The sequence below is a fragment of the Hesperophylax consimilis genome, chromosome 7, assembly GCF_061612785.1.
Source record: "Hesperophylax consimilis isolate HC1 chromosome 7, BYU_Hcon_1.0, whole genome shotgun sequence".
Lineage (NCBI taxonomy): Eukaryota > Metazoa > Arthropoda > Insecta > Trichoptera > Limnephilidae > Hesperophylax > Hesperophylax consimilis.
This window is the reverse complement of record NC_142842.1, coordinates 5,569,302-5,595,808: the sequence shown is the minus strand read 5'-3', so window position 1 is coordinate 5,595,808 and position 26,507 is coordinate 5,569,302.

Genomic DNA, 26,507 nt, shown 5'->3' with positions numbered 1-26,507 from the left:
CCAACGAAAGTCTTGGGTTCGAACTTTGAGGGCCGATTTCTCAGGATCTATGGTCTCAAATGGATTGAAATTCCGTATTCCTTCTCACAATTATGTTCTGAAGTTGAATCTTCCATAAAATTATGGTAACAAACCATTTATGAAAAAATATATATTCTAATAAGCACCAACGAAAGACTTGGGTTCGAACATTGAGGGCCGTTTTCTCAGGACCTATGGTTTCAAATGGATTGAAATTTCGTATTCCTTCTCACAATTATGTTCTGAAGTTGAATCTACCATAAAATTATTGTAGATGAATCTACCATAAAATTATGGTTTAAAAAAATGATATTCTAATAAGCGCCAACGAAAGACTTGGGTTCGAACATTGAGGGCCGTTTTCTCCGGATCTATGGATTCAAATGGATTGAAATTTCGGATTCTAATCTTTCAATGTTGGATCTCTCATAAAATTTTTGTAAAACAACATAAAAAAAAATTTCATTCTTGTAGGCCCCAACGAAAGACTTGGGTTTGAACTTTGAGGGCCGTTTTCTCAGGATCTATTGTCTCGAATGGATTGAAATTTATTATTCCTTCTCACAATTATGTTCTGAAGTTGAATCTACCATAAATTTATGGTAAAAAACCATTTCTGAAAAAAAAATTATTCTAGTAAGCGCCAACGAAATACTTGGGTTTGAAATTTGAAGGCCGTTTTCTCCGGATCTATGGTACCAAATGGATTGAAATTTCAGATTCCAACTCAAAATTATCTTCCGAAGTTGAGTCTCTCATAAATTTTTTGTAAAATAACATTTGTGAAAAAAATTTCATTCTTGTAAGCCCCAACGAAAGTCTTGGGTTCGAACTTTGAGGGCCGATTTCTCAGGATCTATGGTCTCAAATGGATTGAAATTCCGTATTCCTTCTCACAATTATGTTCTGAAGTTGAATCTTCCATAAAATTATGGTAACAAACCATTTATGAAAAAATATATATTCTAATAAGCACCAACGAAAGACTTGGGTTCGAACATTGAGGGCCGTTTTCTCAGGACCTATGGTTATGAATGGATTGAAATTTCGTATTCCTTCTCACAATTATGTTCTGAAGTTGAATCTACCATAAAATTATTGTAAAAAAGCATTTTTGTAAAAAATAATATTCTAGTAAGCCCCAACGAAAGTCTTGGGTTCGAACTTTGAGGGTCGTTTTCTCAGGATCTATGGTCTCAAATGGATTGAAATTCCGTATTCCTTCTCACAATTATGTTCTGAAGTTGAATCTTCCATAAAATTATGGTAACAAACCATTTATGAAAAAATATATATTCTAATAAGCACCAACAAAAGATAATTGATAACCGTTTTCTCCGGATCTATAGTCCCAATTGGATTGATATTTCTTATCCCTTCTCACAATTATGTTCTGAAGTTCAATCTACAATAAAATAATTGTAAAAATTCATTTAAAAAAAATTTATATTCTAATAAGCGCCAACGAAAGACTTGGGTTCGAAATTTGATATCCGTTTTTTCCGGATCCTTAGTCCCAAATTGATTGAAATTTCGTATTCCCACTCAGAATAATCTTCCGAATTTGAATCTTTCATAAAATTTTGATAAAAACACATTTTTGACAAAAAATTATTCTAGTAAGCGCCAACAAAAGACATGTTTCCGAACTTTGATGGCTGTTTTCTCCGGATCTATGGTCCCAAATGGATTAGAATTTCTTATTCCTGCTCACAATTATGTTCTATAGTTAAATCGACCATAAATTTATGGTAAAAAACCATTTTTGAAAAAAATTATATCCTTATAAGCGCCAACGAAAGACTTGGGTTCGAACATTGGGGGCCGTTTTTAAAGGATCTATGGTCTCAAATGGATTGAAATTTCGTATTCCTTCTCACAATTATGTTCTGATGTTGAATTATAAAAATTTGGTTTAAGACTATAAAATTTTGGTTTAAAACCACATATGAAAAAAATCATATTCTAATAAGCGCAAACGAAAGACTTGGGTTTGAAATTTGAGGGCCGTTTTCTCCGGATCTAAGGTGCCAAATGGATTGAAATTTCGGATTCCTACTCAAAATTATTTTTCGAAGTTGGGTCTCTGATAAAATTTCTGCAAAACAACAATTAAAAAAAAAAAAAAAAAAAAAAAAAAAAAAAAAGGATTGCAACAATATCATTTGGCTGTCATCAGTTGTTTTGTTTTGCTCTATCTAAAAATAATTTTATACCATTCTTTTTTGCTTTCTGGCAAAAAAAAAGTTTAGTGTGTTGTGCCTTGAGGCAATATAATAAAAAATAATTTTATACCATTCTTTTTTGCTTTCTGGCAAAAAAAAAGTGTAGTGTGTTGTGCCTTGAGGTTTCTTCTCCCTCCTGATCTTCCAGGAGTCACTTTTCGCTGCTGATTTCCATATATTTATAAACTTTTTTACTTCTGTCATTTTCCATCTTATTGTTGTAGTTGTTTACTGTTGTGAATAATAGAGGAAGATTTCCCTCCTGGACCCCCTACAAAGCCCCCAGATCCCTCTCCGGACCCCCAGATGGGGAAACCAAACTTCTGACTTCTACCAAAAAAAGGAAATTTACTCCTTCTTCCCCAATAAAACTTGACTCGCCTCCGACTTCACAGTCCCCACCAGCACTTTTTCAACTTCCTCCAACAAACTTTTATTCTCCTCATTCCCGTGGCCCATTCATAGTATACGCCCAAAAAACTGAGCAAGGAAAAACCATCCAACCTCTTGAATTTGGCAAATTCCAATCAAATAGCAAGAATCTTTCAATCAAGCCAGGAGGTGTAAAAGCCGAGGGTCGCTTCCGAATCTCCGTCGAATTCCTCTCAGGGTCAGCTGCCAATAGTTTCATCAAAAATATCTTCATTTCATCTAATTCAAAGTTCAAGGCATATATCCCTACTTTCAATGTCTTTCGCATGGGCCTGGTCAGAGGTATCTCGACCGATCTGTCCATTGCAGAAATTCTATCTTCACTTTCAACCCCCCAACACATTGGCAATCCCATAAAAGCCAGGAGGCTAAATTACAAGGACTCCTCTGAGGGTATAATTTCTTGGAAGCCCTCCCAATCTGTCGCTATCACCTTTGAAGGTCAATCTCTTCCCTCCCATATATATTTATTCTTCAACTCATTACCAGTTGAAATGTATACTTATCCCACCACTCAATGCTTCAATTGCTGCCGTTTTGGTCATACCAAAGCTGCATGCAGATCTCAACCCAGATGTTTTAAATGTGGAGAAAACCATGCAACTGACCAATGTCCTTCTTCCTCCTCACCTAAATGTTTTAACTGCTCAGGCTCACATACAGCCATCAACACTTCTTGCCCAGAACAATCTCGTCAAAAAAATATCAAAATTTCTATGGCCTCTCAGAACTTGTCTTTTCTGCAGGCTTCTAAACTATTCCCGCCTGTCAAAATATCATTTTCTGAGGCTTTATCCAGCAACTCCTCATCCAACCCTCTTCCCTCCTCTACAACAACTTCTTCTCGTTCAACTAAATTCACATACAAAAATTCTATCTCTAAACCGGCTCCTGGATACGATCAGCAACAACACAACTCACTGCTCTTAAATCCCAATGGTTCATCTCTTTCAAATGCCACAAATGGGTGTGCAAATAATTATAATCCCTCCTCAATGAACTCTCATAAACTTTCTGAAAAACTCTCCCAAGACAATTCTTCATTTATCCAAACTCTTATTATGCTTCTAATTGACCTCATTTCTTCTCAAACTAATCAACCGTCCAACGCTGCTACTATTATTTCCACATTGAAATCATTTATTCAAAATGACTCTTCAGGATGTCAGAATACTTCAGTGGAATAGCCGAAGTGCTATTTCTAACAAATCTGATCTCCTTAACCTATTAAATCCAAACTTTATTTCTTTGGCTGCTATCTCTGAGACTTGGTTTACTCCATCCACCCACTTTAATGTGGGAGGGTATTCCTGTCTCCGCGACGACCGCCCAGAAGGTACGGGCGGCGGTGCTGCCCTTTTTATTAAAAAATCAATATCATTTTCCCCAATAAATAATATCAAACCCCCCAATGCTGACTTCTAAATGGTTGCAGCTAAAATAAAGGAAACATCCTTTATTTCAGTCTATCTTCCCCCAACAGCCCACTTCAATAAACAAATTTGGTTGCAAATTGTAAGTCAACTAAGCCCTCCTTTCTTTATATTAGGCGATTTTAATGCCCATTCCCCCGTCTGGGGTTCTGCTTTCTCCGACCGAGATGGTCGAAGTGTGATGGATTTCCTAGATCAATCCAACCTTTTCCTTTTGAATGACGGATCTCCTACTAGGATCTCACGCCCCAGCACAAACCCCAGTGCAGTGGATCTCTCGATATGCTCTACTAGTCTAGCTTCTCTCACCTCGTGGGTGGTGTCCCCCAACCCTTGCTCCAGTGATCATTTCCCGATCACCATTACTTATCAAACTTCTTTCCAATCATACAAGTCTCATATTTCGACAAAGGTTAAAACAAAACACACCAAATCGGATGAATTTAACTCTCATATGGACAAGTTCCTACTCAATTTACCCGCCACCGATATATTTTCCGTCAAAGATGATTATAATAACTTCAAATCAATGCTCATAACTGCAATAAATAAATCAAATCCTCCCCCTAAAACTAAATCTCTCAAAAAACTCCCTCCAACTCCCTGGTAGGATGAGGAATGCTCCAAAGTAGTAAGAATTCGGAAAGCTAAATCTCTTTCCTATCGTTACAATATGACTATGGAGAACTATCTTATATACAAAAACGCTGAATCCAATGCCAAAAGGGTATTGAGGTCAAAAAAAAGATCCGGATGGTACAATTTCTGCAGTTCAGTATCTCCGAACACTCCAATTTCGGAAGTTTGGTCTATGATCCGAAGATTTCGATCCTCCTTCAGTTCACCATCTCCTCGAGCGTCTCATTCTAAATGGATCGATGAATTCTTGGACAAAATTGCCCCCCCTTCTGTACCTAACTAAGATGAAATAACGCCCATCTATAATACTCCTATGTCTAATCATTGGCTAGACTCTCCGTTCACCTTAATTGAGCTCAAAAATTGTTTATCAACAGTCAAGGACTCATCTCCAGGCAGAGATGGTATACCTTACAGCATAATCAAAAATAGTAATGATAATGTTCTAAACCACTTCTTAAGCATCTTAAATAAAATCTTCCAGACTGGTATAATGCCTGATGACTGGAGTTGTCAAATAATCATCCCTATTTAAAAAAAAAAACAAATCACCAAATTCTGGATCCAACTACAGGCCAATCGCTCTTTCATCCACCCTCAGTAAACTTTATGAAAAATTAATTAAAAACCGATTAGAATTTTTCGTCGAGAGTAAACAGCTTCTCTCTCCATCTCAATTTGGATTTAGGAAAAAAAAATCCACTCAAGATAACCTTGCCATCATCAGTACTGATATTAATTTATTAATTTCTAAACAGGAAGTTTGTCTTGCCGTCTTTATAGATATAGAAGGCGCCTTTGACAATGTTTCCATCCCAATCTTGAAAAAAAAACTTCTAGGCCTTGGCCTCCCCCCCATGTTTGTCCAATCTATTATTAATCTATTTCTAGATAGAAAAATTTTCATTGGACTTCCAGATATTTCTCCTCAAAGTAGGTCTATTTGGAAGGGTTTACCACAAGGCGATGTATTGTCCCCCTGACTGTATAATATATACACATATGATATGCATGTCGCTATTCCCCCACAAGTAAAAGTTATTGAGTTCGCAGATGACATAGCTTTCTTCTTATCATCCAAAATCATTCCTCTCGCCGTCAAATATCTTAACGAAGCCATGAATGCCCTTTGCACATGGCTCACGTTAAATGGTCTTGAACTTTCAATCCAAAAGACTCAGTGTGTCACCTTCTCAAACCGCCATAAAAACCCCCCCGTTCATATTTTATTTAAAAATTCTCCCATCCCCAACGCTTCTGAAGTAAAATTTTTGGGAGTAACATTTGATAGGAAACTTAAATGGTCTTCCCATATGAATAATTTAGTTACTAAATGCGAAAAAAATATAAATATCATCAGATCATTATCTGGCGTTTGGTGGGAAGCTCACCCTACTTGCATTAAGTTGCTTTACAACGCACTTATTCGAAGCCATCTTGACTATGCCTGCCCACTTTTTAGTACTGCCTCAAAAAATGTACTTGATAAATTAGACAAAATTCAATCTAAATCTTTGCGAATTATAACTGGAGCGATGCAATCATCACCCATCAATTCCCTTGAAGTAGAATGTTCAGATCCTTCTCTTATAAGCGCCAACGAAATACTTGGGTTTGAAATTTGAGGGCCGTTTTCTCCGGATCTATGGTGCCAAATGGATTAAAAATTTTGGATTCCAACTAAAAATTATCTTCCGAAGTTGAGTCTTTCATAAAATTTTTGTAAAATAACATTTGTGAAAAAAATTTCATTCTTGTAAGCCCCAACGAAAGTCTTGGGTTCGAACTTTGAGGGCCATTTTCTCAGGATCTATGATCTCAAATGGATCGAAATTTCTTATTCCTTCTCACAATTATGTTCTGAAGTTGAATCTACCATAAAATTAGGGTAAAAAACGATTTTTGAAAAAAATTATATTCTAGTAAGCGCCAACGAAAGACTTGGGTTCGAAATTTGATAACCGTTTTCTCCGGATCTATAGTCCTAATTGGATTGATATTTCTTATTCCTTCTCACAATTATGTTCTGAAGTTCAATCTACCATAAAATTATGGTAAAAAAACATTTTTGAAAACAATTATATTTTAGTAAGTGCCAACGAAAAACTTGGGTTCGAAATTTGATAACCGTTTTCTCCGGATCTATAGTCCCGATTGGATTGATATTTTCTTATTCCTTCTCACAATTATGTTCTGTAGTTCAATCTACCATAAAATTATGGTAAAAAACCATTTATGAAAAAAATTATATACTAAAAAGCGCCAACGAAAGACTTGTGTTCGAACATTGGGGGCCGTTTTCTCAGGATCTATGGTCTCAAATGGATTGAAATTTCGTATTCCTTATCAAAAATATGTTCTGAAGTTGAATCTACCATAAAATAATGGTAAAAAACCATTTATGAAAAAAATAAAATACAAAAAAGCGCCAACGAAAGACTTGGGTTCGAACATTGAGGGCCGTTATCTCAGGATTTATGGTTCCAAATGGATTTATTTTCCTAATTCCTATTCACAAATATGTTCTGAAGTTGAATCTACCATTAAAAAATGGTAAAAAACCATTTTTGAAAATTATTATATTCTTATAAGCGCCAACGAAAGACTTGGGTTTGAAATTTGAGGGCCGTTTTTTCCAGATCTATGCTGCCAAATGGATTGAAATTTCGGATTCCAACTCAAAATTATCTTCCGAAGTTGAGTCTCTCATAAAATTTTTGTAAAATCACATTTGTGAAAAAAATTTCATTCTTGTAAGCCCCAACGAAAGTCTTGGGTTCGAACTTTGAGGGCCGTTTTCTCAGGATCTATGGTCTCGAATGGATTGAAATTTCTTATTCCTTCTCAAAATTATGTTCTGAAGTTGAATCTACCATAAATTTATGGTAAAAAACCATTTTTGAAAAAAATTATATTCTAGTAAGCGCCAACGAAAGACTTGGGTTCGAAATTTGATAACCGTTTTCACCGGATCTATAGTCCCAAATGGATTGATATATTCTTATTCTTTCTCACAATTATGTTCTGAAGTTCATTCTACCATAAAATTATGGTAAAAAACCATTTTTGAAAAATATAATAATCTTATAAGCGCCAACGAAATACTTGGGTTCGAAATTTGAAGGCCGTTTTCTCCGGATCTATGGTCTCGAATGGATTAAAATTTCTTATTCCTTCTCAAAATTATGTTCTGAAGTTGAATCTACCATAAATTTATGGTAAAAAACCATTTTTGAAAAAAATTATATTCTAGTAAGCGCCAACGAAAGACTTGGGTTCGAAATTTGATTTCCGTTTTCTCCGGATCTATAGTCCCAAATGGATTTATTTTCCTAATTCCTTTTCCCAAATATGTTCTGAAGTTGAATCTTCCATTAAATAATGGTAAAAAACCATTTTTGAAAAATATTAAATTCTTATTATTATTAGCGCCATTGAAAGACTTGGGTTTGAAATTTGAAGGCCGTTTTCTCCGGATCTATGGTGCCAAATGGATCGAAATTTCAGATTCCAACTCAAAATTATCTTCCGAAGTTGAGTCTCTCATAAAATTTTTATAAAATAATATTTGTGAAAAAAATTTCATTCTTGTAAGCCCCAACGAAAGTCTTGTGTTCGAACTTGGAGGGCCGTTTTCTCAGGATCTATGGTCTCAAATGGATTGAAATTTCTTATTCCTTCTCACAATTATGTTCTGAAGTTGAATCTACCATAAATTTATTGTAAAAAACCATTTTTGAAAAAAATTATATCCTAATAAGCGCCAACGAAAGACTTGGGTTCGAACATTGGGTGCCGTTTTCTCAGGATCAATGGTCTCAAATGGATTGAAATTTCGTATTCCTTCTCAAAATTATGTCCTGAAGTTGAATCTACCATAAAATTATGGTAAAAAAATATTTGTGAAAAAAATTATATACTAAAAAGCGCCGACGAAAGACTTGGGTTCGAACATTGAGGGCCGTTTTCTCAGGATCTATTGTTCCAAATGGATTGAAATTTCGTAATCCTAATCAGAATTATCTTCCGTTGTTGAATGTCTCATAAAATTTTGGTGAAATAACATTTTTGTAAAAAATTTCATTCTTGAAAGCCCCAACGAAAGACTTGGGTTCGAAATCTGAGGGCCTTTTTCTCAGGATCCACCGTCTCAAATGGATTGAAATTTCGTATTCCTTCTCACAATTATGTTCTGAAGTTGAATCTTCAATAAAATAATTGTAAAAAACCATTTTTGAAAAGAATTATATTCTAATAAGCACAAACGAAAGACTTGGGTTTGAAATTTGATGGCCGTTTTCTCCGGATCTATGGTGCCAAATGGATTGGAATTTCGGATTCCTTCTCAAAATTATCTCCCAAAGTTGAATCAACCATAAAATTATGGTAAAAAACCATTTTTTAAAAGAATTATATTTTAATAAGCACAAACGAAAGACTTGGGTTTGAAATTTGAGGGCCGTTTTCTCCGGAACTATGGTGCCAAATGGATTAAAAATTTTGGATTCCAACTAAAAATAATCTTCCGAAGTTGAGTCTTTCATAAAATTTTGTAAAATAAAATTTTAGAAAAAAATTTCATTCTTGTAAGCCCCAACGAAAGACTTGGGTTCGAAATTTGATTTCCGTTTTCTCCGGATCTATTGTCCCAAATGGATTTATTTTCCTTATTCCTTTTCACAAATATGTGCTGAAGTATAATCTTCCATTAAATAATTGTAAAAAACCATTTTTGAAAAATATTATATTCTTATAAGCGCCAACGAAAGACTTGGGTTTGAAATTTGAGGGCCGTTTTCTCCGGATCTATGGTGCCAAATGGATTAAAAATTTTGGATTCCAACTAAAAATTATCTTCCGAAGTTGAGTCTTTCATTAAATTTTTGTAAAATAACATATTTGTAAAAAAAATTTCATTCTTGTAAGCCCCAACGAAAGTCTTGGGTTCGAACTTTGAGGGCCATTTTCTCAGGATCTATGGTCTCAAATGGATTGAAATTTCTTATTCCTTCTCACAATTATGTTCTGAAGTTGATTCTACCATAAAATTATGGTAAAAAACGATTTTTGAAAAAAAATATATTCTAGTAAGCGCCAACGAAAGACTTGGGTCCGAAATTTGATAACCGTTTTCTCCGGATCTATACTCCTAATTGGATTGATTTTTCTTATTCCTTCTCACAATTATGTTCTGAAGTTCAATCTACCATAAAATTATGGTAAAAAACCATTTTTGAAAAATATTGTATTCTTATAAGCGCCAACGAAAGACTTGGGTTCGATCATTGGGGGCCGTTTTCTCAGGATCTATGGTCTCAAATGGATTGAAATTTCTAATTCCTTTTCACAAATATGTTCTGAAGTTGAATCAACCATAAAATTATGGTAAAAAACCAATTTTGAAAAATATAATATTCTTATAAGCGCCGACGAAATACTTGGGTTTGAAATTTGAGCCGTTTTCTCCGGATCTATGGTGCCAAATGGATTGAAATTTCGGATTCCAACTCAAAATTATCTTCCGAAGTTGAGTCTCTCATTAAATTTTTGTAAAATCACATTTGTGAAAAAAATTAAATTCTTGTAAGCCCCAACGAAAGTCTTGGGTTCGAACTTTGAGGGCCATTTTCTCAGGATCTATGGTCTCAAATGGATTGAAATTTCTTATTCCTTCTCACAATTATGTTCTGAAGTTGAATCAACCATTAAATTATGGTAAAAAACCATTTATGAAAAAAATTATATACCAAAAAGCGCCAACGAAAGACTTGGGTTCGAACATTGGGGGCCGTTTTCTCAAATGGATTGAAATTTCGTATTCCTTATCAAAAATATGTTCTGAAGTTGAATCTACCATAAAATTATGGTAAAAAACCATTTATGAAAAAAGTAAAATACAAAAAAGCGCCAACGAAAGACTTGGGTTCGAACATTGAGGAACGTTATCTCAGGATTTATGGTTCCAAATGGATTTATTTTCCTAATTCCTATTCACAAATATGTTCTGAAGTTGAATCTACCATTAAAAAATGGTAAAAAACCATTTTTGAAAAATATTATATTCTTATAAGCGCCAACGAAAGACTTGGGTTTGAAATTTGAGGGCCGTTTTTTCCGGATCTATTGTGCCAAATGGATTGAAATTTCGGATTCCAACTCAAAATTATCTTCCGAAGTTGAGTCTCTCATAAAGTTTTTGTAAAATCACATTTTTGAAAAAAATTTCATTCTTGTAAGCCCCAACGAAAGTCTTGGGTTCGAACTTTGAGTGCCGTTTTCTCAGGATCTATGGTCTCGAATGGATTGAAATTTCTTATTCCTTCTCAAAATTATGTTCTGAAGTTGAATCTACCATAAATTTATGGTAAAAAACCATTTTTGAAAAAAATTATATTCTAGTAAGCGCCAACGAAAGACTTGGGTTCGAAATTTGATAACCGTTTTCTCCGGATCTATAGTCCCAAATGGATTGATATATTCTTATTCTTTCTCACAATAATGTTCTGAAGTTCAATCTACCATAAAATTATGGTTAAAAACCATTTTTGAAAAATATTATATTCTTATAAGCGCCAACGCAAGACTTGGAATCGATCATTGGGGGCCGTTTTCTCCGGATCTATGGTCTCAAATGGATTGAAATTTCTTATTCCTTCTCACAATTATGTTCTGATGTTGAATATACCATAAATTTATTGTAAAAAACCATTTTTGAAAAAAATTATATACTAATAAGTGCCAACGAAAGACTTGGGTTCGAACATTGGGTGCCGTTTTCTCAGGATCAATGGTCTCAAATGGATTGAAATTTCGGATTCCTTCTCAAAATTATCTTCCAAAGTTGAATCTACCATAAAATTATGGTAAAAAACCATTTTTGAAAAGAATTATATTCTAATAACCACAAACGAAAGACTTGGGTTTTAAATTTGAGGGCCGTTTTCTCCGGATCTATGGTGCCAAATGGATTGAAATTTCGGAATCCAACTCAAAATTATCTTCCGAAGTTGAGTCTCTCATTAAATTTTTGTAAAATCACATTTGTGAAAAAAATTTCATTCTTGTAAGCCCCAACGAAAGTCTTGGGTTCGAACTTTGAGGGCCGTTTTCACAGGATCTATGGTCTCGAATGGATTGAAATTTCTTATTCCTTCTCAAAATTATGTTCTGAAGTTGAATCTACATTAAATTTATGGTAAAAAACCATTTTTGAAAAAAATTATATTCTAGTAAGCGCCAACGAAAGACTTGGGTTCAAAATTTGATAACCGTTATCTCCGGATCTATAGTCCCAATTGGATTGATATTTCTTATTCCTTCTCACAATAATGTTCTTAAGTTCAATCTACCATAAAATTATGGTAAAAAACCATGTTTGAAAAAAATTATATACTAGTAAGCGCCAACGAAAGACTTGGGTTCGAAATTTGATAACCGTTTTCTCCGGATCTATAGTCCCAAATGGATTGATATTTTCTTATTCTTTCTCACAATTATGTTCTGAAGTTCAATCTACCATAAAATTATGGTTAAAAACCATTTTTGAAAAATATTATATTCTTATAAGCGCCAACGAAAGACTTGGAATCGATCATTGGGGGCCGTTTTCTCAGGATCTATGGTCTCAAATGGATTGAAATTTCTTATTCCTTCTCACAATTATGTTCTGAAGTTGAATCTACCATAAATTTACTGTCAAAAAACCATTTTTGAAAAAAATTATATCCTAATAAACGCCAACGAAAGACTTGGGTTCGAACATTGGGTGCCGTTTTCTCAGGATCAATGGTCTCAAATGGACTGAAATTTCGTATTCCTTCTCAAAATTATGTCCTGAAGTTGAATCTACCATAAAATTATGGTAAAAAATCATTAACGAAAAAAATTGTATTCTAAAAAGCGACAACGAAAGACTTGGGTTCGAACATTGAGGGCCGTTTTCTCAGGATCTATTGTCCCAAATGGATTGAAATTTCGTAATCCTAATCAGAATTATCTTCCGATGTTGAATGTCTAATAAAATTTTGGTAAAATAACATTTTTGTAAAAAATTTCATTCTTGAAAGCCCCAACGAAAGACTTGGGTTCGAAATTTGATGTCCGTTTTCTCCGGATCTATATATATCTATAGTCCCAAATGGATTTATTTTCCTAATTCCTTTTCCCAAATATGTTCTGAAGTTGAATCTTCCATTTAATAATGGTAAAAAACCATTTTTGAAAAATATTATATTCTTATAAGCGCCAACGAAAGACTTGGGTTTGAAATTTGAAGGCCGTTTTCTCCGGATCTATGGTTCCTAATGGATCGAAATTTCAGATTCCAACTCAAAATTATCTTCCGAAGTTGAGTCTCTCATAAAATTTTTGTAAAATAATATTTGTTAAAAAAATTTCATTCTTTTAAGCCCCAACGAAAGTCTTGGGTTCGAACTTTGAGGGCCGTTTTCTCAGGATCAATGGTCTCAAATGGATTGAAATTTCGTATTCCTTCTCAAAATTATGTCCTGAAGTTGAATCTACCATAAAATTATGGTAAAAAATCATTTATGAAAAAAAATGTATTCTAAAAAGCGCCGACGAAAGACTTGGGTTCGAACATTGAGGGTTGTTTTCTCAGGATCTATTGTTCCAAATGGATTGAAATTTCGTAATCCTAATCAGAATTATCTTCCGTTGTTGAATGTCTCATAAAATTTTGGTGAAATAACATTTTTGTAAAAAATTTCATTGTTGAACGCCCCAACGAAAGACTTGGGTTCGAAATCTGAGGGCCTTTTTCTCAGGATCCATCGTCTCAAATGGATTGAAATTTCGTATTTCTTCTCACAATTTTGTTCTGAAGTTCAATCTTCAATAAAATAATTGTAAAAAACCATTTTTGAAAAGAATTATATTCTAATAAGCACAAACGAAAGACTTGGGTTTGAAATTTGAGGGCCGTTTTCTCCGGATCTATGGTGCCAAATGGATTGAAATTTCGGATTCCAACTCAAAATCATCTTCCGAAGTTAGGTCTCTCATAAAATTTTTGTAAATCAACATTTAAAAAAATTTCATTCTTGTAAGCTCCAACGAAAGACTTGGGTTCGAACTTTAAGGGCCGTTTTCTCAGGATCTATGGTCTCAAATGGATTGAAATTTCTTATTCCTTCTCACAATTATGTTCTGAAGTTGAATCAACCATTAAATTATGGTAAAAAATCATTTATGAAAAAAATTGTATTCTAAAAAGCGCCGACGAAAGACTTGGGTTCGAACATTGAGGGCCGTTTTCTCAGGATCTATTGTTCCAAATGAATTGAAATTTCGTAATCCTAATCAGAATTATCTTCCGTTGTTGAATGTCTCATAAAATTTTGGTGAAATAACATTTTAAAAAAAAATTTCATTGTTGAAAGCCCCAACGAAAGACTTGGGTTCGAAATCTGAGGGCCTTTTTCTCAGGATCCACCGTCTCAATTTTTTTTTTTTATTTTTTTTTTATTTTAGCGACTATATAAAATAATTGTTACATACAAAATATAATGGTGAAATTAAGTATAAAATATTGTATTTCTTAGTCCTCCTCACTAGGGGGTCCTGTGCCGAGGCGGACTAAAGTTATTTAAATATGGTTTATTTGTCTTCTATGTCGTTTTTAGTGTCTTCTATGTCGTTTTTAGTGTCTTCTATATCGTTTTTAGTGTTTTCATTAGGGTTTTTTCATTGACCTCTTTCAGCCATATTTTTATTAATGATTTGTATTCATTAGGATTTTTTATTAGTTTTATGTCTTGGGGAAGGATGTTATGGAGTTTTGTTGCAAAGTATGTATAGTTTCTTTGTCCGAATGTGGTTTTATAACTTATTTTTTATATCATTTTTGTTCGATCTAGTGTTATGCATACACAGTCTAGTAGAGGATTTGTTATTTTTGAAGAGCTTCAATAATATATTTTTGGCATATATTTGCTGTACATTTGGTACGTCAAAGGAATTGAATATTTCAATTGAAGGCGTTCTAATTGGTACTTTCAATATGGTCTTTATGATTCCTTTTTGAATCGTATTCAGGTTGTGTAGGTACGTATGTGTAGCAGATCCCCATCCTATGATTCCATATTCAATTCGAGAATGACATAATGCGTAGTAGACCTTTTTCATATCCTTTTTATTTAATACGTTTCTTAGATTTTTAAAGAAATATATAAGGCTTGTGAGTTTTTCCGTAATACCTTTGATGTGTAGGTCCCATCTAAGATTTTCGTCGATTTACTCCGAGATATTTTATGTTTTGTGTTTTTTCGATGACGGGGCAGTAACATTGTATATTATTTCCATGGCATTCGTGTAGTTTTAGTTCTAGTGATTTTATTGGTTGGCTCCTTGCGTTTATTGAAAATGTTATATATTTTGTTTTGCTTATATTAAGGGTAAGCGAGTTGATTTTAAGCCAATTTTGAAGTGCACTAAGCCCCTTTTCAGCCTCATTAAATGTATCCGTCCAATTTTCTTCTTGAAATAATAAAACAGTATCATCAGCAAAACTGATTATGTTTCCTTTAATGGTAAGGTTAGTTAAATCGTTGATATAGATAATGAATAGGATCGGTCCCAGTACACTTCCTTGAGGGACGCCATAGTTTAAAGATAGTAGTTTGCTCTTTTGTTTGCCAATTTGTACTTGTTGTTCTCGCCCTGTTATATATGACTCTAATAAGTTCATTGTTGTTTCGGCCATTCCTCTTTTTTTTAGCTTAGTTAGTAATATTTTATGGTCTATTGTGTCAAAAGCTTTTTGAAGATCTATGAATAAAGCCAAACACTTTTTCCCTTCATCTATGTTTTTTATGGCTATGCTTGTTAGATTTTCTATGGCATCATTGGTGCTTAGATTTTCCCTAAAGCCATATTGGGATGGTGATAATAATTTGTTTTGTTCAAGAAAATGAACAATTTGCTTCTTCATTACAGTTTCCAGGATTTTTGAAAAGGAGCTTAAGAGACTTATGGGTCGGTAGTTATATATATCCTTTTTGTTACCACTTTTATGTATAGGTATAACTGTTGCTTTTTTAAGGCATGAGGGGAATACATTTGTAGATATAGACAGATTGACCAAGTATGTCAAAGGGAAGGTCAGTTCATTTTGGAGTTGTTTTATTGTTTTATTTGAGATTATATCATTTCCCGATGATTTATTAACATTGAGGGATACAATTGCGTTTCTGATTTCAGTATTGGTTACATTAGTTAACTTTAATTTATCTATCTGGTTCATACTTTCCTTTTCTTCTGGTAAAATGCTAGTTTTTGGATGTCTGATTTGCTTTGCCAATTTTGACCCTATATTTGTAAAAAATTCGTTTACGTATTCGAGAATTTTGTCCGGATGCTTTTCGAAAGAGATTTGGGTATTTTCAATTGTTAGTTCATCTATGCTTTTGTTATGGGATGATTTTGCACTTGTAATTTCATTAATGATCTTCCATAATTTGCGTGGGTCATTGTTACATTCGTCTATTTTTTTCTTATAATAATTTTCTTTGACATTGCGTACAACATTTTTGCAAATATTTCTGTATCTTTTATAATATCGTTGTATAAAAATATCACAAGGATTTAAACTAACTTTCCTGTGTAGTTCATCTCTTTTTCTAATGCAATTTATAACGCTTTGGGTTATCCATGGTTTAAGATGTTGATTTTTATGTGAAATCTTTTTTTCTATTGATTTGGTATTTGACATGATGGTATGAGTTATATATTCAATGAATTTACTCCAGGCACTATTTGTATCAAGGTTCTCCAGTAGGTTTATCCAGTTTGTATTTAGTAATTGTTGTTTTACTTCATTCCATATGGTTTCTGTCTTCTGCACGATAATTGGGGCTGCGATCTTTGTATTTTCTTTTTTGTAATAGATAAAATTGTTGTATAGTGGTCGGTTATAGTAGAGGTGAAAATGATAGAGTTGGTTGGTTTAACAGTCTTACTGAATATGTGGTCGATGCAAGATTTGCTGTCATTTGTAACACGCGTAGGTTTATTTATCAAACTTTCAAGTCCGTGGGCGGCCAGTGTTTGCAGATAATCAGTTCTATTTGGATGACCGTTTTCTAGTATGTCAATATTTATATCTCCGATGAGGAAGACATTTTTTTTGTTTTTTAGAAGATTGAGTTCATTAGAAAGCGTTTCAAGAAACTGATTAATATTAGTTGTAGCTGGTGATCGATACAGAGCTAATATAGTGGTTTCATCACCCACTTTGATTTTCAAACAGTTTGCATTTGGGAATTTTATTTCATTGACTTCAGTTTTAGTGTCATCTTTAATGTACACTATCACACCATCATTTTTTGTGTAATTCAAATTGGTTGCATATGAGGTGTAATTATTAATATGTAAGGGTGAATATTTATCCTTTATCCAGCACTCAGTGAGGATAATTATATCAAGATTAATTTTTAGATTCTTAATTAGTATTTGAAGTTCATCGAAGTTTTTGTTGATACTTCGTATATTTTTATTTAATATATTAAAATTGTTTTTAAGAGTTAGCAGTTCATCTGGTTTGTTTGTAGTTATTGTTTCCTTATCCATGTTCTCAGTAGGTATTTCAGTTTGGTGTGTTCAAGTAAGTGATTTGTTATATTAATTTAACGAGGTCGTCCAGATGATTTACGTACAAAATTTTTTGATCATGACCTTTACGAACCATTATTTTCCCATTTTTGATCCAAACAAATTCATAATTTTTTTCTTTGGCTAGTTGCTTTGCTTTCCAAAGCAACTCTTTTTTGTAGGGACTTATTACTTCACCTATGTACACTTTTTCGTTTGTCAAATCCTTTAGTAAATTAAGGTCCATTTCTCTTTTTTTAGATAGAAGGATTTCTTTTAGTTTAATTTCTGTAAATTTTACTAGGATTTTTGGCGGAGCATTAAGTCTTCGGTCTGTAGTTCTGGTCACATTGTTTATATCAGCGTGTTTGATTTGAACTCCAGCTGCAGATGCGACTTTTTTTATAATTTCCTCCAGTTGTTCACCATTTTTTTGTGGAATTCCTGCAATTTCTAGGTAGTGCAGATTTGATGTATATTCAATTTCATCTAGTCTTAGTTCTATTTTTTTTATTGTAGTGTTTTTTCCCACTTGCTCTTTTTTTATATTTTCAAGTTCGTTTTGGATTGATTTATTTTGGTTATTATTTGTATCCAATTTTTTAATAATTTCGTCATATTGAGCACTTATGTACTCAATACTTTTTATAGATTCCGTATTCTGACATTCAATTTTTTGAATTATATCCTTTTTTAAAGAATCAAACTTTTTGTCGATATAATCAAAAATTTTATCCATAGTTTGTTTGTCCTCTTTATCAAGGTTTGATTTATTGCTACGTGTTTGGGTATTAGACATTTTGTTCACAGTTTACAAGAAAGTTGGGTTCAAAAATGCCCCAACTTCAATTCAAATTCAAAATATTGTCTCTGGTTTCAGTGACAGCCAGAACAATATTTCATTAGGTTTATGTCTATGGCTTTAAATGTCACTTGTCACGCAAATAAGATTTTGTTTTAAGAATCACTGTTATAGTACATGTGTTCACACTTTGATTATTTAATAATCGGAAAACGATCCACTTTTTGAATGTGATACAATAAGTTTTTGTATGAAAATCACAATGTAGATAACGATTTTTAAAACTTTTTGTAGGACGAAAAATTTGCTTGCTTAATTGAAAACTTCATAGAAGTATTGTGAATGGATTGAAATTTCGTATTCCTTCTCACAATTATGTTCTGAAGTTGAATCTTCAATAAAATAATTGTATAAAACCATTTTTGAAAATAATTATATTCTAATAAGCACAAACGAAAGACTTGGGTTTGAAATTTGAAGGCCGTTTTCTCCGGATCTATGTTGCCAAATGGATTGAAATTTCGGATTCCAACTCAAAATAATCTTCCGAAGTTAGGTGTCTCATAAAATTTTTGTAAATCCACATTTAAAAAAAATTTCATTCTTGTAAGCTCCAACGAAAGACTTGGGTTCGAACTTTGAGGGCCGTTTTCTCAGGATCTATGGTCCCAAATGGATTGAAATTTCGTAATCCTAATCAGAATTATCTTCCGATGTTAAATGTCTCATAAAATTTTGGTTAAATAACATTTTTGTAAAAAAATTCATTATTGAAAGCCCCAACGAAAGACTTGGGTTCGAACTTAGAGGGCTGTTTTCTCCGGATCTATGACCCCGAAAGGGTTGAAATTTTGTATTCCTCCTCACAATTATGTTATGAAGTTGAACTTACCATAAAATTACAGGAAAAAACCTTTTTTTTTGTTTTTTTGTTTTTGTTTTTTTTGTTTTTTTTTGTTCTTGGGGTATTATGCCGTGTTGGACACTGCAATGCTGTCCGAAACGTTGGCTTACGAAGGAGTTAGCGCAACACGGCATAATACCCCAAAAACAAATAACAAAAATAATTTTCGCCGTGAAAATCTTAAATCACGTAGTAAAAAACCATTTAAAAAAAAAATTATATTCTAGTAAGTTCAAACGAAAGTCTTGGGTTCGAAATTTGATAGCCGTTTTCTCCGGATCTATAGTCACAAATGGATTGTATTTTCGTATTCCTACTCAGAATTATCTTCCGATGTTGAATCTTTTATAAAATTTTGATTAAATAACAATTTAAAAAAAAAATATTCTAGTAAGCGCCAACAAAAGACTTGTTTCCGAACTTTGAGGGCTGTTTTCTCCGGATCTATGGTCCCAAACGGATTGAAATTTCTAATTCCTTTTCACAAATATGTTCTGAAGTTGAATCTTCCATTAAATAATGGTAAAAAACCATTTTTGAAAAATATTATATTCTAATAAGCGCCAACGAAAGACTTGGGTTTGAAATTTGATGGCCGTTTTCTCCGGATCTATGGTGCCAAATGGATCGAAATTTCAGATTTCAACTCAAAATCATCTTCCGAAGTTGAGTCTCTCATAAAATTTTTGTAAAATAACATTTGTGAAAAAAATTTCATTCTTGTAAGCCCCAACGAAAGTCTTGGGTTCGAACTTTGAGGGCCGTTTTCTCAGGATCTATGGTCTCGAATGGATTGAAATTTCTTATTCCTTCTCAAAATTATGTTCTGAAGTTGAATCTACCATAAATTTATGGTAAAAAAACCATTTTTGAAAAAAATTATATTCTAGTAAGCGCTAACGAAAGACTTGGGTTCGCAATTTGATGTCCATTTTCTTCGGATCTATAGTCACAAATGGATTTATTTTCCTAATCCCTTTTCACAAATATGTTCTGAAGTTGAATCTTCCATTAAATAATGGTAAAAAACCATTTTTGAAAAATATAATATTCTAATAAGCGCCAACGAAAGATTTGGGATGGAAATTTGATAACCGTTTTCTCCGGATCTATAGTCCCAAATGGATTGATATTTTCTTATTCTTTCTCACAATTATGTTCTGAAGTTCAATCTACCATAAAATTATGGTTCAAAACCATTTTTGAAAAATATTTTTTTCTTATAAGCGCCAACGAAAGACTTGGAATAGATCATTGGGGGCCGTTTTCTCAGGATCTATGGTCTCAAATGGATTGAAATTTCTTATTCCTTCTCACAATTATGTTCTGAAGTTGAATCTACCATAAATTTATTGTAAAAAACCATTTTTGAAAAAAGATATATCCTAATAAGCGCCAACGAAAGACTTGGGTTCGAACATTGGGTGCCGTTTTCTCAGGATCAATGGTCTCAAATGGATTGAAATTTCGGATTCCTTCTCAAAATTATCTTCCAAAGTTGAATCTACCATAAAATTATGGTAGAAAACCATTTTTGAAAAGAATAATATTCTAATAACCACAAACGAAAGACTTGGGTTTGAAATTTGAGCGCCGTTTTCTCCGGATCTATGGTGCCAAATGGATTGAAATTTCGGATTCCAACTCAAAATTATCTTCCGAAGTTGAGTCTCTCATAAAATTTTTGTAAAATCACATTTGTGAAAAAAATTTCATTCTTGTAAGCCCCAACGAAAGTCTTGGGTTCGAACTTTGAGGGCCGTTTTCTCAGGATCTATGGTCTCGAATGGATTGAAATTTCTTATTCCTTCTCAAAATTATGTTCTGAAGTTGAATCTACAATAAATTTATGGTAAAAAACCATTTTTGAAAAAAATTATATTCTAGTAAGCGCCAACGAAAGACTTGGGTTCGAAATTTGATAACCGTTTTCTCCGGATCTAAAGTCCCAAATGGATTGATATTTTCTTATTCTTTCTCACAATTATGTTCTGAAGTTCAATCTACATTAAAATCATGGTTAAAAACCATCTTTGAAAAATATTATATTCTTATAAGCGCCAACGAAAGACTTGGAATCGATCATTGGGGGCCGTTTTCTCAGGATCTATGGTCTCAAATGGATTGGTATTTCTTATTCCTTCTCACAATTATGTTCTGAAGTTTAATCTACCATAAATTTATTATAAAAAAACCATTTTTGAAAAAAATTATATCCTAATAAGCGCCAACGAAAGACTTGGGTTCGAACATTGGGTGACGTTTTCTCAGGATCAATGGTCTCAAATGGATTAAAATTTCGTATTCCTTCTCAAAATTATGACCTGAAGTTGAATCTACCATAAAATTATGGTAAAAAACAATTTATGTAAAAAATTATATACTAAAAAGCGCCAACGAAAGACTTGGGTTCGAAATTTGATAACCGTTTTCTCCGGATCTATAGTCCCAAATGGATTGATATTTTCTTATTCTTTCTCAAAATTATGTTCTGAAGTTCAATCTACCATAAAATTATGGTTCAAAACCATTTTTGAAAAATATTTTTTTCTTATAAGCGCCAACGAAAGACTTGGAATCGATCATTGGGGGCCGTTTTCTCAGGATCTATGGTCACAAATGGATTGAAATTTCTTATTCCTTCTCACAATTATGTTCTGAAGTTGAATCTACAATAAATTTATTGTAAAAAACCATTTTTGAAAAAAGATATATCCTAATAAGCGCCAACGAAAGACTTGGGTTCGAACATTGGGTGCCGTTTTCTCAGGATCAATGGTCTCAAATGGATTGAAATTTCGGATTCCTTCTCAAAATTATCTTCCAAAGTTGAATCTACCATAAAATTATGGTAGAAAACCATTTTTGAAAAGAATAATATTCTAATAACCACAAACGAAAGACTTGGGTTTGAAATTTGAGCGCCGTTTTCTCCGGATCTATGGTGCCAAATGGATTGAAATTTCGGATTCCAACTCAAAATTATCTTCCGAAGTTGAGTCTCTCATAAAATTTTTGTAAAATCACATTTGTGAAAAAAATTTCATTCTTGTAAGCCCCAACGAAAGTCTTGGGTTTTAACTTTGAGGGCCGTTTTCTCAGGATCTATGGTCTCGAATGGATTGAAATTTCTTATTCCTTCTCAAAATTATGTTCTGAAGTTGAATCTACAATAAATTTATGGTAAAAAACCATTTTTGAAAAAAAATATATTCTAGTAAGCGCCAACGAAAGACTTGGGTTCGAAATTTGATAACCGTTTTCTCCGGATCTAAAGTCCCAAATGGATTGATATTTTCTTATTCTTTCTCACAATTATGTTCTGAAGTTCAATCTACATTAAAATCATGGTTAAAAACCATCTTTGAAAAATATTATATTCTTATAAGCGCCAACGAAAGACTTGGAATCGATCATTGGGGGCCGTTTTCTCAGGATCTATGGTCTCAAATGGATTGAAATTTCTTATTCCTTCTCACAATTATGTTCTGAAGTTTAATCTACCATAAATTTATTATAAAAAAACCATTTTTGAAAAAAATTATATCCTAATAAGCGCCAACGAAAGACTTGGGTTCGAACATTGGGTGACGTTTTCTCAGGATTAATGGTCTCAAATGGATTAAAATTTCGTATTCCTTCTCAAAATTATGACCTGAAGTTGAATCTACCATAAAATTATGGTAAAAAACAATTTATGTAAAAAATTATATACTAAAAAGCGCCAACGAAAGACTTGGGTTCGAAATTTGATAACCGTTTTCTCCGGATCTATAGTCCCAAATGGATTGATATTTTCTTATTCTTTCTCAAAATTATGTTCTGAAGTTCAATCTACCATAAAATTATGGTTCAAAACCATTTTTGAAAAATATTTTTTTCTTATAAGCGCCAACGAAAGACTTGGAATCGATCATTGGGGGCCGTTTTCTCAGGATCTATGGTCACAAATGGATTGAAATTTCTTATTCCTTCTCACAATTATGTTCTGAAGTTGAATCTACAATAAATTTATTGTAAAAAACCATTTTTGAAAAAAGATATATCCTAATAAGCGCCAACGAAAGACTTGGGTTCGAACATTGGGTGCCGTTTACTCAGGATCAATGGTCTCAAATGGATTGAAATTTCGGATTCCTTCTCAAAATTACCTTCCAAAGTTGAATCTACCATAAAATTATGGTAAAAAACCATTTTTGAAAAGAATTATATTCTAATAACCACAAACGAAAGACTTGGGTTTGAAATTTGAGCGCCGTTTTCTCCGGATCTATGGTGCCAAATGGATTGAAATTTCGGATTCCAACTCAAAATTATCTTCCGAAGTTGAGTCTCTCATAAAATTTTTGTAAAATCACATTTGTGAAAAAAATTTCATTCTTGTAAGCCCCAACGAAAGTCTTGGGTTCGAACTTTGAGGGCCGTTTTCTCAGGATCAATGGTCTCAAATGGATTGAAATTTCGTATTCCTTCTCAAAATTATGTCCTGAAGTTGAATCTACCATAAAATTATGGTAAAAAACAATTAATGAAAAATATTATATACTAAAAAGCGCCAACGAAAGACTTGGGTTCGAAATTTGGTAACCGTTTTCTCCGGATCTATAGTCCCAAATGGATTGAAATTTCGTAATCCTAATCAGAATTATCTTCCGTTGTTGAATGTCTCATAATATTTTGGTGAAATAACATTTTTGTAAAAAATTTCATTCTTGAAAGCCCCAACGAAAGACTTGGGTTCGAACTCTGAGGGCCTTTTTCTCAGGATCCATGGTCTCAAATGGATTAAAATTTCGTATTCCTTCTCACAATTATGTTCTGAAGTTGAATCTTCAATAAAATAATTGTAAAAAACCATTTTTAAAAAGAATTATATTCTAATAAGCACAAACGAAAGACTTGGGTTTGAAATTTGAGGGCCGTTTTCTCCGGATCTATGGTGCCAAATGGATTGAAATTTCGGATTCCAACTCAAAATTATCTTCCGAAGTTGAGTCTCTCATAAAATTTTTGTAAATCAACATTTAAAAAAAATTTCATTCTTGTAAGCTCCAACGAAAGACTTGGGTTCGAACTTTGAGGGCCGTTTTCTCAGGATCTATGGTCTCAAATGGATTGAAATTTCTTATTCCTTCTCACAATTATGTTCTGAAGTTGAATCAACCATAAAATTATGGTAAAAAATCATTTCTGGAAAAAATTGTATTCTAAAAAGCGCAAACGAAAGACATGGGTTCGAACAATGAGGGCTGTTTTCTCAGGATCTATCGTCCCAAATGGATTGAAATTCCATAATCCTAATCAGAATTATATTCCGATGTTGAATGTCTCATTAAATTTTGATTCAATAACATTTTTGTAAAAAATTTCATTCTTGAAAGCCCCAACGAAAGACTAGGGTTCAAACTGAGAGGGCTGTTTTCTCCGGATCTATGACCCCGAAAGGGTTGAAATTTCGTATTCCTTCTCACAATTATGTGATGAAGTTGAACTTACCATAAAATTATAGAATTTTTTTTTTTTTTTTTTTTTTTTTTTTGTGGTATTATGCCGTGTTGGACACTGCAATGCTGTCCGAAACGTTGGCTTGAGAAGGAGTTAGCGCAACACGGCATCATACCCCAAAAACAAATAACAAAAATAATTTTGGCCGTGAAAATCTTAAATCATATAGTAAAAAACCATTTAAAAAAAAAATTATATTCTAGTAAGCGCAAACGAAAGTCTTGGGTTCGAATTTTGATAGCCGTTTTCTCCGGATCTATAGTCCCAAATGGATTGTATTTTCGTATTCTTCTCAGAATTATCTACCGAAGTTGAATCTTTTATAAAATTTTGATTAAATAACAATTTTGAAAAAAAAATATTCTAGTAAGCGCCAACAAAAGACTTGTTTCCGAACTTTGAGGGCTGTTTTCTCCGGATCTATGGTCCCAAACGGATTGAAATTTCTAATTCCTTTTCACAAATATGTTCTGAAATTGAATCAACCATAAAATTATGGTAAAAAACGATTTTTGAAAAATACAATATTCTTATAAACGCCAACGAAATACTTGGGTTTGAAATTTGAAGGCCGTTTTCTCCGGATCTATGGTGCCAAATGCATTGAAATTTCGAAATCCTTCTCAAAACTATCTCCCAAAGATGAATCTTCCATAAAATTATGGTAAAAAACCATTTTTTAAAAGAATTATATTCTAATAAGCACAAACAAAAGACTTGGGTTTGAAATTTTAGGGCCGTTTTCTCCGGATCTCTGGTGCCAAATGGATTCAAAATTTTGGATTCCAACTAAAAATTATCTTCCGAAGATTAGTCTTTCATAAAATTTTTGTATAATAACATTTTTGAAAAAAATTTCATTCTTGTAAGCCCCAACGAAAGACTTGGGTTCGAACTTTGGGGGCCGTTTTCTCAGGATCTATGGTCTCAAATGGATTGAAATTTCGTATTCCTTCTCAAAATTATGTCCTGAAGTTGAATCTACCATTAAAATATGGTAAAAAACCATTTTTGAAAAATATTATATTCTTATAAGCGCCAACGAAAGACTTGGGTTTGAAATTTGAAGGCCGCTTTCTCCGGATCTATGGTGCCAAATGGATTGAAATTTCGGTTTCCAACTCAAAATTATCTTTCGAAGTTGAGTCTCTCATAAAATTTTTGTAAAATAACATTTGTGAAAAAAATTTCTTTCTTGTAAGCCCCAACGAAAGTCTTGGGTTTGAACTTTGAGGGCCGTTTTCTCAGGATCTATTGTCTCAAATGAATTGAAATTTCTTATTCCTTCTCAAAATTATGTTCTGAAGTTGAATCTACCATAAATTTTTGATAATAAACCATTTTTGAAAAAAATTATATTCTAGTAAGCGCCAACGAAAGACTTGGGTTCGAAATTTGATAACCGTTTTCTCCGGATCTATAGTCCCAATTGGATTGATATTTCTTATTCCTTCTCACAATAATGTTCTGAAGTTGAATCGACCAAAGAATTATGGTAAAAAATCATTTATGAAAAAAATTGTATTCTAAAAAGCGCCAACGAAAGACTTGGGTTCGAACTTTGAGGGCTGTTTTCTCCGGATCTATGATCCCGAAAGGGTTGAAATTTCGTATTCCTTCTCACAATTATGTTCTGAAGTTGAACTTACCATAAAATTATAGAAAAAATCCTTTTTTTTTGTTTTTGGGGTATTATGCCGTGTTGGACACTGCAATGCTGTCCGAAACGTTGGCTTAAGAAGGAGTTTGCGCAACACGGCATTTTAACCCAAAAACAAATAACAAAAATAATTTCGACCGTAAAAATCTAAAATCATATAGTAAAAAACCATTTAAAAAAAATTATATTCTAGTAAGCGCCAACGAAATTCTTGGGTTCGAAATTTGATAGCCGTTTTCTCCGGATCTATAGTCCCAAATGGATTTTATTTTCGTAT